This window comes from Hetaerina americana, unplaced genomic scaffold (genome assembly GCF_022747635.1).
Source record: "Hetaerina americana unplaced genomic scaffold, ioHetAmer1.1.p SCAF_44, whole genome shotgun sequence".
Lineage (NCBI taxonomy): Eukaryota > Metazoa > Arthropoda > Insecta > Odonata > Calopterygidae > Hetaerina > Hetaerina americana.
In genome coordinates this window covers 2243514-2256405 of record NW_027287030.1, presented here as the reverse complement: position 1 = coordinate 2256405, position 12892 = coordinate 2243514, and positions in this window count along the sequence as shown.

The following is a 12892-nucleotide window of genomic DNA, read 5'->3' as shown; positions in this document are numbered from 1 at the left end:
ATTCATACAGCATACTTCATTCTTCCACACTATACCCAGCACTTTGTTTGTTTCCCTTTATGTCTATTTTACATTTCCCATATCTTCTCTACAGCCGAAGTCTCGAGAGTCACCCTGAACAACCAAGGCTCGAAGTTTCACAGAACTGCGGATCTTATTAAAAGTCCTTCTCCAGTCTTTTCGAAGCAGATTAACTTACGATTCCCATCATCGACTGCTCTGTGTGAAATCTTCATTGCCCATTACAATTGTCCTTCTGATATCTTTACACACCTTCGTTTAAAGAGCTTTCACAAGTGGTGAATTGTTCTACTTTCTCTGCTATAATTTGCGCCCCCCAACTTAAATGTTCGACAAAGACTTCTTAACTTTAACCTGAGAACCACCTGGTTTTTCTTTTTTCCTCTTGTTAGGCATCACCGAATGCTTGTCAAACTGACATATGCCATAAATGAAATGGAAGTAGCCGGGGGTCGGGGTGACCGGGTCTTCGTCCAATCGGATCGTCTGGAGTGTGCGTTCCCTCTTCAAGATGTATCTCGGGAGATTATGCGGTCGCGGGGGGGGGGGATGAGGAGGAGATGACGCATGTCTCCCTCTCCCCTGCTCACTCTAATTCGCGACACTCACCCTCTTCCTTCACCTCGCCCCCCCCCCCCCCGAAGACTTCTCCCTGGGTCCAGGCCGGGGCACGTGTAAGGGGTACGGCGGTCCCTCCTATACCCTCCCTCCCCCCACTCGCACTCTCTCTCTCTCTCTCCAGAGGTATTCCATCCCCCCTCCCCCCGTCTCATCATCCCAGTAACCGCCCACACAGAAACCGGAGCGACCCCCGCGCGGCCTTCGTAGTTTCCCCCGCAATGCGCCGAGGAATGGAGCGGGAAAGGCGTAGGTTGGGGACATCGCCTCGCGCCTCGTTGCTCTTTTTTTCCCCTCCAAACCCCCAAGTTTTTGACACCCTCCCCATTATCACGTGAATTCACACCCACGAGAGATGCGCGAGCAATAGTTAATTGTTTTTTTTCCCAACCGCCCACTAAGCCTGGGAAAACTATTTTGCGTTAACATACACCCACTGCGTATAACGAGCAACATTAGTTTTAAGGGTAGGTGCAAGGAAGCTGAGGTCATTTGCCCCATTAGGGATAGGTAGGTTACAATATTGAGCGCAGGATTCCCAGGGAAGGGAGGAAGGGCGGAGGGAAAACCGGCGTCCGCATTAGTCTACTCTCTGAACGATAAGTTCCAAGGGGGTCACAAAATTTAACGTCCCATCCGATGGACGGTGTACTCCTCCAGAGGTACTCTTCACATAGAACTCAAATTAGGGGTATCAATGAAAAGTCCTGTCACCTACGGGATTCCAACCCGGTCCCTCGGGATGGAAAGTCAGTATTTTAACCACCGCGCCATCACAATCCCACCCATTTGCATATTATTCACATTTCGGAGGAAGCAGGAAGGAAATGATCAGTGGAATGGCTAGGAAATGAAAAAGCACCTCCACCGAATAGAACAACTGGAAACAAAAGTGAGAAAGATCTTAAGAAAAATGTTTACTTGGAGCATTCTCTTCCTCGGTTGTGTTGAGGAATGGACCAAAATGTAAGCAGAAAAGAGGATGTTGAAAGCACTGTGGGAATGTGGGGCTTCATGAGACTGATGGAAGTCATTTGACGGATCTGAAACCTCAATTATTATTATTATTGAAATGCGCATGCGTAGGCAGGTAATAGCAGATGACGCACAAATCGCTAGCATCGCAATCAAACTTATCTTTCCGGAAAACTAAGTTGAAACATCTCAGCATCTATCTTAATCAAAAAAAGACAGCAACAAGTTTTCAGTCAAAAAATCTCCGCTAAGCTGCTATTTATGAAAGATAATCAAGAATATTATAAGTAAATGAGACAATGACAGGAAAATTCTGAAAACTTAGCTCTATAAAAAAATCTCATTGACGTAGACAAAACAATCATTCTCATACATCAATAGATTCTCAATAAATACTTATTCAAACCAAAAAAGTGTTGTATGAAAAGTTAAACTAAAAAAGTACAAAGTAATTGTTATAACACACAGCTTAGAAACACTACGAGTAGTTTATACCAAATCACTCCCTGCCCAACATCACATCTTCGTACTATGAAGCTGTGCTAAGAAAATAAGTTGAATCAAAACGTTTTCACGAGGACTGTTGAAAGATGAACGAATAAATCGATCGGAAACATTTGAATACGCAATGGCCTTATAAAGTTGTTTGAAAGGGAAAAAGTGAACGTGAGGAATTAAAAAGAAAAGACCCGGAGGATATAAATGAAACAAATATTATACATTTTTTCCAAACTATCTCTGCCATAAGAGAAAAATAAATTTGTACTTTTCCACAGATTTTTGAGGAAATACCGTGGAAATTTTTTTTTCTCATAATGCAGAACTTCTACTACATCTCGCCTGAATCTGTTGCATTTAAAATCCTCCCTTATCAAACGCCCATAAGGCCAACACTGAAACCCCTACAATGAGAACATTAAGGGGTTGTGGTGTTCTTACATCCTCTCTCACCCTTATGCTCATGATATGTGACGATAATTTCAAGTTTTTTACCCCTGATTATTTCGCTTCTCTTTGCTCGCGTATCTAAGTCCACATAATACCCTGCAAGCCGCCGTAAGGGCGTGTGGCGGGGGGTGTCAGGTCAGCACCCTTAAAAAGGAACAAAACCACATTCAAAATCAACACATCCATGCAAACCTATACCTATAGTGCATAAATGTATGCAGCGTATAAATTCATGCAAAAATCCTTTCAACTTACGCGAACTAAAATAAAATAATACAATCAACTAACAAAAAATTGCCCCTTATAATGCAGTAAAAAATTTATTTAATAACGTGCATGCTGGAATTTGAAAAGTAAGAAGGTGAAATTCCACTACCACATTGAGTATCCGTTTTACTGTGGGTTTTTTCATGCGTTGGACTCGCCGCTATCCTCTGACAAGACCCTGAATCACATCGGGTGAGGTTATCATGAATAAATAAAGCGAAGGGCTACGTCAAGCCACTCTCAAGGATTAATGGTCTTTAACGGCTAACCTTGCCAGGAAAACACAGTATTAATGGGGAAACTGACATGAGTCTTTTACCAAATCCCAAATTTACTTCTTCATTAAAACTAACGATACTCATTCATAAGCAGAAAAATATTCTCGAGACTCCAAATATTCTTTATAGTATAAAACTTATGCAAAATACTTGAACAAGTATTATATGTACTTTATGAAAACTAAACTCTTTTACACTTATTTTGCCGGGACATTATTATTTATTTATTCTGCTCTTTCAGGTATGTTTTGGATGGATACAGACGGTAAAACGACACATTCCTTACCCTCGCCTAACATGGAAAAATGACATTCCATACTACAGTAAACTGCTGTTCTATCCCGCATGAGTCTATCAACTTTCATTCAGTCCAAAATTCCTAACCTTTTTCTACCCCTTCTTTGCTTGCCCAGCGTTCTTCCCTCAACTATAAAGTTCATTATTCCATCGCTAATCAAGATACTCTAAATCCAAATTTCCTGCCACCTTTGGATTACTATCAAAAGTATTCCTTCTTCCATCACCAATTCTACTGCTTCTTCGTTTGACTTCCTATCCGTTTATTTGACCTTTCCAAGCTTCCCCACATCCACCTAATACAACGCTCCATATTCTGGTTTTAACAAGTATTTTCTTATCACCATTAATCAACGTCGCTGTCATCTATTCCCTCATCCTTTTTAAGTATTTTCGCCTGACACAAATCTCCTTCTTACTCGTATGTCAAAACTACTTTGACCATTTTAGTCCAAAACACTTCCGAGATACAATAACTGTTACACCTGCTCTAGTTTATGAATTCCTATTTTGATATATAACTTGGCTTTTCTCTTTCTAGTGAACCGCATAACCTTTGTTTTATTAATATTGATTATCATCCCACATCCATCCCTTTGAGTATGCAATTCACTCAGCAATGCTTGCAACCCTTTGGCTGACTGACAAACGAAAGATTGGTCATCAGCAAACCTCACTGATTTTACGAATTCTCCGCCCACTTTCATTCCTACCTCCAGTTATCTCCATGCCTCTTTAATCATTTCCTCTATTTCCTTCCATTTACTCTGAAGAGCGGCGGTGATAATGGACACCCCTGTCTTACTCCTCTTCCTAACACTGCCCATTCGGACTCTCCATCCTCCACTCGCACCTGACCAGTCTGAGAAATGTATAGCTTGCGGATAAGTCTCCTAACCCTTCAAATCTTTCAGCCTCCACAAGGCTGTGGGTGAGTCTGTGACGTCCGCATTAGACTACTCTAGTAAGAAAAGACGCCAGGGGGTCACAAAATTTAATTCCCATCTGACGGAGGGCTTTCTGCGCTTGAAGTGCCCTTCACATAGAAACCAAATGAGAATCAGGATAACATTTGAAAATATCTGCCACTTCAGGGTTCAAACCTGGACCGTCGGGTTTGGAAGCCGGTACATTAGCCACAGTATCAACCAGATCTCTTTTTAACCTTCACCTCCAATGACTCTCTGCGATGAGAGGATAAAAAATAACCCGAACTACTGATTTGGTAAGTATTGCATCGCGTCATTGTTGTAGATGTTACCTGTACCATCATGGACCACAGTGTTTTCAGGGTCTTATATTAATTTTTCGCCTCTGCGATTTCATCACTGTCAGAAAACTATTGCTGCAGTAGTTTTGACGAGACTTCGATGGGGACTGGCAAAAGTATGCGTAAAATAAACCGATGTCGTCATCTCATTGGTGGTGCTCGCCTCCGTGTTGAAAGCGTCGACATTCGCCGTCCGAATGGAAGTATAATAAGAGATAGGCGAGTCATTCGGGCGGATATTGGGTAATGAATAGGAACACATACACTCGCTCGACGCGGTGCCAGAGGAAGGAGTATCTAGTCCGCTTCCGGCGATCGAGAGGGCCTCCCCATGTTCCCTCATATTTTTACGGCGGTCGAGAGCGGATGCGGCGGCTTCGGTGGGGCCCTCTTGGCGGCTGGAGGGCCAAATGGGGTCACGTCCCGAGCGACGAGTCTGTGTAGCCTCCCTTCAGCGGTGACCTTGCGGAGGGCAGTAATTCACTCGCGAGACGCTTCGATTCTGAAGTACCTGGGACCCTTTTCATCCCTTCAAAACCGTTTGCCATTACGTAGCTAGACTCTTTCGATCTGTGGCGCAACAAGAATGCTACTCGTATGCTGGTGCGTATTCGCCTCATGGGAAATCGCCGTGAAATAAAAATGTGAAACGGAAGTCAAAAAATGGTTATCTTTTTATTATTTCTCCCAAACGATTTGCGTTTGCATCATTTCCGTTGAGGTTATTTGACCAGATTTAATGAATGTAATGGGCGTGGTTTGTTCACAGTCGCTCATAACGGTATCCAAGGCAACAATATTTGCTTTTATAGCATTCTAGTGTTTCCGTAAGTAATTAGAAACGTCATACCCTTACCCATACAAATTGCATAGGAATTAATACGAAATTAAAAGACAAAATTACAGTAGTGTACATATAGATATATACATATATATGTATATTTATATATATATACATATATATATACATATATATGTATATATATATATTTGTTTATATATACATATATTTGTATATAAAGGGAAAGGAACTGGCCCCCCTACCCTGATGTGTGAATTTCACACGCCGTCGGGCTTAGTACTGGGCGAACTCTACCGGTCACCTACCAAACCGACCTTCGGGTTGATTTCTGTGTTTATGGAGATATCTATGTATATATATATATATATATATATATATATATATATATATATATATATATATATATATATATAACAAACTTGGACAGCAACAAACAATATAAGAACACATAAAAAGATCACTCACACGATATTTCTTGATCATTTCGACGCAAATTCAGCTCCGTCTTCATCGGAAGAAATAGAAGTAAAGCCATTACTACTATTATTAAAATTACTTCTATTTCTTCCGAAGAAGACGGGTCTGAATTCCGTCGAAATGATCAAGAAATAACGTGTGAGTGATCTTTTTATGTGTTCTTATATTGCTTGTTTGCTGTCCAAGTTTGTTATTCAACACTTCCGTGTTACTTCGACGAAATCATCTATATATATATATATATATATATATATATATATATATATATATATATATATATATATATATATATATATATATATATATATATATATATACACATACATACATACACACACAGTATTGGGTGTACATTGATAATTTTTATATTTTTTATGAGTCTAATCTCATCGTTTATATCTCTGTTTTTTTCTATTTTTATGCACAACTCATGTTATGTAATTAATATTTCTGACATTATTTCAGTTCCATATGCCTCACATTAGGTATCCCGAAATGTCTCATTTTTATTACAGATTTAAATAATTTTTATACCATACCTGATTTCATATAAGTATGTTCATATGGCTATCATAATACGACCTTTCCAATCTTTCCATTTGCTCTCCGACGCACTTCCTCAGAGAAAGAAGCTTCATTTCTAACGCGCGTGGCAACTACAAGAATGATTCGTACGTACGTTAATTATTGAGAGGTAACTTGCTACTTAAGCATTCGCCCGCCTCAGTCGATCTATTAGGAGAGAGAGAGAGAGGGTTTGAGGACCTTAAATAATACATCTGCATCTAATCAATACCCCACAAGCTGCCGCAAGGGCGTGTAGCGCGGGTGTTAGGGCACCACCCGTAATAAGAAAAAAAGTCGTATTCAAAAGCCACAAATTAATACAATCCACAAACAAAACATGGTGTGAATTAATGCAAAAACCCTTACACCCCACACACATGCAAACACTCAAACCACCAACTAACATACACAAGCACTTACAGGTATACCTAACATCGGTACAGTGTTTAATTTTGTTCCGACTTGTAAATTCAATATTTTTAATATTTCTAAAGTGTCTTCGGTTTCTTACTATTATGATTCCTGATTGTTGGGGGAAAGAATGAGTATTTGTGTCTATCTGTGCCTGAATCTATCTCACTTTATTTTATCTTTGTGGTCTGATCTATCTAAGTAGCGTTGGGCCATTATAATTCCTTTAGTTTCATCGTTAAACTCGTTTGTTCTGAACCATTCTACAGGAAGTAGTCCTGTAGAGTCTAAGTCTCACTTGTTCTCTTCGTATTTCAAGTGGCTCCCAGCCTAAATCCCCTAAGAGACCTGTCACGCTTGTTCTTGTCATAACAATTTTTAACGAATCTGTCGGATTTTCTCTGAACTTTTATCTAGTTCTTTTTGCCAAATTTTCTTCCAAGGTTCCCAACTACTTGCGGCATATTCCAAATGTTGTCACTAGAGACAAATAACACCTCTCTTTCATTTTCTTATTACATTTCCCCACCACTCGTCCAATGAAGCTGAGTTTATTTAAATCCGATCCGCAAATTGTTTTGATAAGAAAGGCGCGGTGTTAGAACTACCCCTAAATATTTGACTTGATCGGCCGTAGTTAGCATTGAACCCTCTATTTCATAGTTTATGCATTTCTCTATATTAAGCATTAATCCCCATTCCTTGCAATAATCCGAGTTTGTGTCTAGGTCTCCAGAGAGTGGCTCGCGATCTAGTTGGCTCCTTATTTCACTTTATACCACCGTGTCGTCAGCAAATGACCTCATATTGCCGCTAACGTGTGCGCTTACGTCATTAACGATAGTGTTATTATGCATAGTGAAATTAATAATATGGTGTTATTTCATCAACTTGGCGTCATAAATATCCCTACCATATTTTCGAAAATGTGTAAATAAGAATTTTCAGCCCACCAATCTCTCTTTCAGGCAACCTGGTGATGTTGCATTGCAAAGAAAAAATGATCGTGATGAATAAAAAAGTCCAGGGGAAATTTCAAAGTTATACTTCATTCATTTCCTATGAAATTCTTCCATCATGTAACGCCTTAGATAGTGTCTTATATCAACTACCGCCTGATTAGTGCGCACTTGAAACTAGGAAACTAAGTCACACGATCACGCGGTCCTAACAGTCACGGCTGCCAAACGCAATCGTCGTTCCGGGTTCGGACTATGTCCAACTAAGTGTTAAGGCTCTAAGTACCCACGGCAAAGTGCGTGCTCTACGGGACGGAGGTGGTGTTGTTTCCCCTTCCTCTCTGGAGGTTTTGGACACTCTTTAGGACTTTGAACTCCGTCCTGGCGGCCAACTTATCCTGATCGCCCCAGACCTTCGCTCGTCAAGGGCTGCTTTGAAAGCCTGAAGAAAAGCGCCGCGAGACCTTCCGCTTCATCTTAAGGGCCGCCGATGGGCGATTCGACGCCCCTCCATTATCTCTCGTTTCCATCTGTCTGCCAGTGCATTCCCCTCGACCCAGTCTCCTTCCTCGCCTTTCTTTCGTCTTTTATTTTGAGAGCTTGTCCCCCGTAGTGCTTCCTGGTTGGTTGTGGACGATCGATAATATCCTAACATTGATATTTGTCAGTCGATTTAAGTCACTTCCGCTCAACCATCGATATTATTATCGTGATCTATATTATCGAGAATGATAACTTTGTAAATGATCACACAAATGCACTATTGAAAATGATTTATTACGGCCACGGTTTAAGCAATACTGCTTAATCTTCAGATTAATCGGAATATGAATTTGAAGTACCATAAAAAGGAGACGTTTCAGGCGTGATATGGTGTAATATCATGATTAATTAAAAAATGGCAATTTTTCACAAAATAAACTTTAATACAACCTGTTTCATTGTGCCTAGATCAATGTCAGGAGATGATGTAGTTACATTTAAACCGGTCGTATTCAATTTTATTTTGTGGAAAATTGCCGATTTTTAATTAATAATTGAAGTACCATATAAGATACGGCCGTATGAATAATAATTAATGAATAATACTTTGACTATTTACCAGGCTATCATGCTTCTCTTCCATAAAATCACGAATACAAATTATAATACCCAATCGTAGTGAGATAAAATTAAAATGGTAATGTTGAATGGCAAAAGTAGCTAAAGAGTGCCGATAAAAGTCACCTTTTTCAAACGCAATCGATATTTTGTGTAATGTAATAGAAAGTTTGAAAAAAAGCACTGTAGAAAAAATAATTAGCTCTATACGAAACTTTTGAAAATGGGAGAACTCGAAATCTGAATTGTTCGGGAGAAGCGCAGATATGCAATAGCTGTATTGGTTTGCCAACGGTGAGGTTAGAGGTAGGTTTATAGAAGAAAAGATTATGATTCTACATCTACATAATACTCCGCAAGACGCCGCAAGGGCGTGTGGCAGGGGTGTGTTAGGTCACCATCGATAAAAGAGACCAAAACCAAATGCAAAATCAACACTCACAGTGGCGTATACATTTATGCAAAAACCCTTTCTACTTACACGCATGCAAATACATATACTATCAACTAACAAATATTTGCACCTTAGGATGCAGTAAAAGATTAGGGACCTGCCTCAAATTTACTAAGTTATTTTAACCTGTATTTAGGCTTACGCTGAACTAGTGGCTCCGGGATATATTACGAGGGTCATCCGGAAAGTAGTACCCGTTCGTGAAATAAAGACACAAAAGTAAATATTAACAAACATAAAAAATTTTATTTGAAAGAGGATACTTTAAACTACTTCTCAACATAATCTCCAAGCAAATTAAGGCATTTGTCATAACGTGTGACAAGTTTCTGTATTCCTGCTGCATAGTCCTTCGCCTCCAGCTCATTGAGATACAGGGTCACTCCTTCTTTAAGTTCTTCATCGCTGTCAAATCTTTTTCCTGCCAAAAAGTCTTTAAGCTTTGTAAAGAGATGAAAATCTGAAGGGGCCAAGTCCGGGCTATACGGTGGATGGCCGATCGTTCCTCACGAATTCGTCAACTGAGCTCACCAGTTGGTCTGTAATGACAGACGGTCTCTCCGAACGCTCATCGTCGTGTGTGTTCCCCCTCCCCATGTTGAAGTTGCGACACCACCGCCGAACAGACGACTCGTCCATTACATTGTCTCCATACACCTCCTTTAATTGGCGATGAATATCACATGGGCGAACGTTTCTTGCATTGAGGAATTTAATCACTGCCCTCACTTCACAACTGGCGGCGTTCTCAATTTTTTTAAACATTGTAAACAATCACAGAAACAACACAGGCAATGCTAGCGTCACGCAACTTGGCTCAGAGAAGGCAGATAAGCCACTGAAGCTATCTGACCTCGTCCAGCGGCTACTCGCGTCGTCAGCACTTCATGCGGCACGAACGGGTACTACTTTCCGGATGACCCTCGTATTATAAATATAAAAAAAACCTTCAGAAGAGCAAGCGATAACCTTAAAGGGTATATTTTGAGGCATGATGGCTTGATGGATGAACGCAGTCGAGGGACAAGTCATAGAGGAAGGAATGACAGAAGAATATCCCGAATACGTGATACATGGATGTACGAAATACGTACAAGAGAAGATAGTATACAGCGTTAATATCGTAAAGAGGTTAAATGAGGAGAGAATTGGGCGTTGCCCTGTAATGTATGACATATAATTATGCGTTCTTATAGAATCAAGTGTTTTAGGCGCGATTTTGAAAGCAAATTTAATTTTTTTAGTAAAAAAAAATAACGCTACAAAATATGAAAATGATCGAATTTCGGATAGTGCATTAGCATTGCTTTTAATTTTTTTATGCTTTCTTGGTTTAATTTTTTTTATGTATATGCACTCTGTCTTTCCTATAAATTTTGTCTTGTAATAAAAAACGAACCGTGTTTCAAACTTCATTTTTACAGTCAGTTCATCAGAAAGTTCAATAATTAAACTTGAACAGAATTAGGATTACTATTGGGGATCGAGATGCTGCGGGGGCTAACGTACTGGCTTCCCACCCTGAGGGCGCGGGTTCAAATCCCGGCGGTGTTGAATATTTTTCAGAGGTATCTCGATCCCTACTTGAGGAGGGCACTTTGAGTGAGTACGCCGTCCGTCGGATGGGACCTTAGACTGCGGACCCCTTGGCGCCTTTCGTAAAGAGTAGGCTAATGCCGACGCCGGGTTTCTCTCTACCCTTCATCCTTTCCTATCCATCCCCTATGGCGCAAATGACCTCAGCTGTCGGTCGCCTCCCCTCAAAACTACTACTACTTAGGATTATTATTGATATTTTTAATCACAGTTGTTAAAAAGTATTTATTTATTTGTTGTTTTATTTAATTGTTTATTTATTTATGTGTTTATTTATGTATGTATTTATTTGGCTTTTATTATTTGTTTATTTGTTTAGTTATTTGTTTATTTAGTTGTTTATTTATGTGTTTATTTATTTATCTATTTAGTTGTTTGTTTAGTTATTTGTTTGTTAATTTGTTTATTTATTTATTTGTTTATTTATCTGCTTATTTGTTTATTTAGGAACCCTGCAAGCCACCGCTAGGGTGTGTGGTAAGGGGTGCATACACACCAGAATAATTTTTACCCGAGCAGGACCCTGCCGCGGTCGGACGATGCTTGAATATCGATTTCAGTTCCCTCATTTTTAGACAGGTGGCACTAACGGACAATAGTCGGGGAAGTCTTGCGTCCTATGGTCATTCTGAGTGGGTGATGGTGATTCAGGGTCTTGTCAGACGCTAGCGGAAGTCTATCGCATGAAATAACCTACAGTAAAATGGATACTCCATGTGATAGTGGAATTTCGCCTTCTTACTTTTCAAATGCCAGCTGGTACGTCATTGGATACATTTTTTACTCCATTCTAAGGTGGAATTGTTTGTTAGTTGATAGTACATGTATTTGCATGCGTGTAGGTTGAAAGGATTTTTGTATGAATGTATACGCTGTATATATCCATGCACTGCGGGTATAGGTTTGCATGGATGTGTTGATTTTGAATGTGGTTTTGTTCCTTTTTAAGGGTGTTGACCTGACACCCCCCGCCGCACGCCCTTACGGCGGCTTGCAGAGTATTATGTAGATGTAAGTACTCGAGCAAAGAAAAGCGAAATAATCTGAGGTAAAAAAAAGCTGAAATTATCTTCACATACCAATGAGCATATGGGTGAGAGAGTACACCACAACCCCTTCATGTTCTCATTGTAGGGGTTTCAGTGTTGGCCTTATTGGCGTTTTAAAATGTGAGAGACATGTATTCAACAGATCCAGGCGAGATTTAGAGGAAGTTCGTTATTATGAGAAAAACGAATTTCCACTCTTCCACAGTATTTCCTCAAAACTCTGTGGAAAAGTACAAATTTGTTTTTCTCATAAGGGAGAGACAGCTGGAAAAAAATTTCTTCATTTCATAAATTTTGATGTGCTAATCTTTAGATTCGTTGTGCAATGTAAAAAGCGTATAAAGTGTGAGTTCCTCTTATTATTCAGGTACTTAAGAAGCTTCTCTTTCGGAAATAAACTCCACTTCTTCGGTCATAGTCTATAAACGTTCTTGTCACTGGAAAAACTTCCTTCACTTTTCTTACTTTTGTTTTACGTCGCTTCGAAGTTGTACCACGAAGGTACAAACTCCTCGAAGCAATTTGAAGTAAATCCAGCGGTTCCATTTTGAACCTTATCTATTCTAAACTATGTATTTTCTCAGGTGGATTTCATAAATGCTTCTTTTATCTCCCAATGGAAACTAACGTAACTGATTGCTTGTTGTGTCCTGGCTTGCGTGTTGTTGGATGACTTTCGTGCTGCATCCTGGGGTGCAGTTGTTTGTTGGTGTATGGTATATGTGTTTACATGAGCGTTGGATGAAGGGATTTTTGCATGAGTGTGTGCGCAGCTGTGGGTGTAGTTTTCCATGTTGTTGTT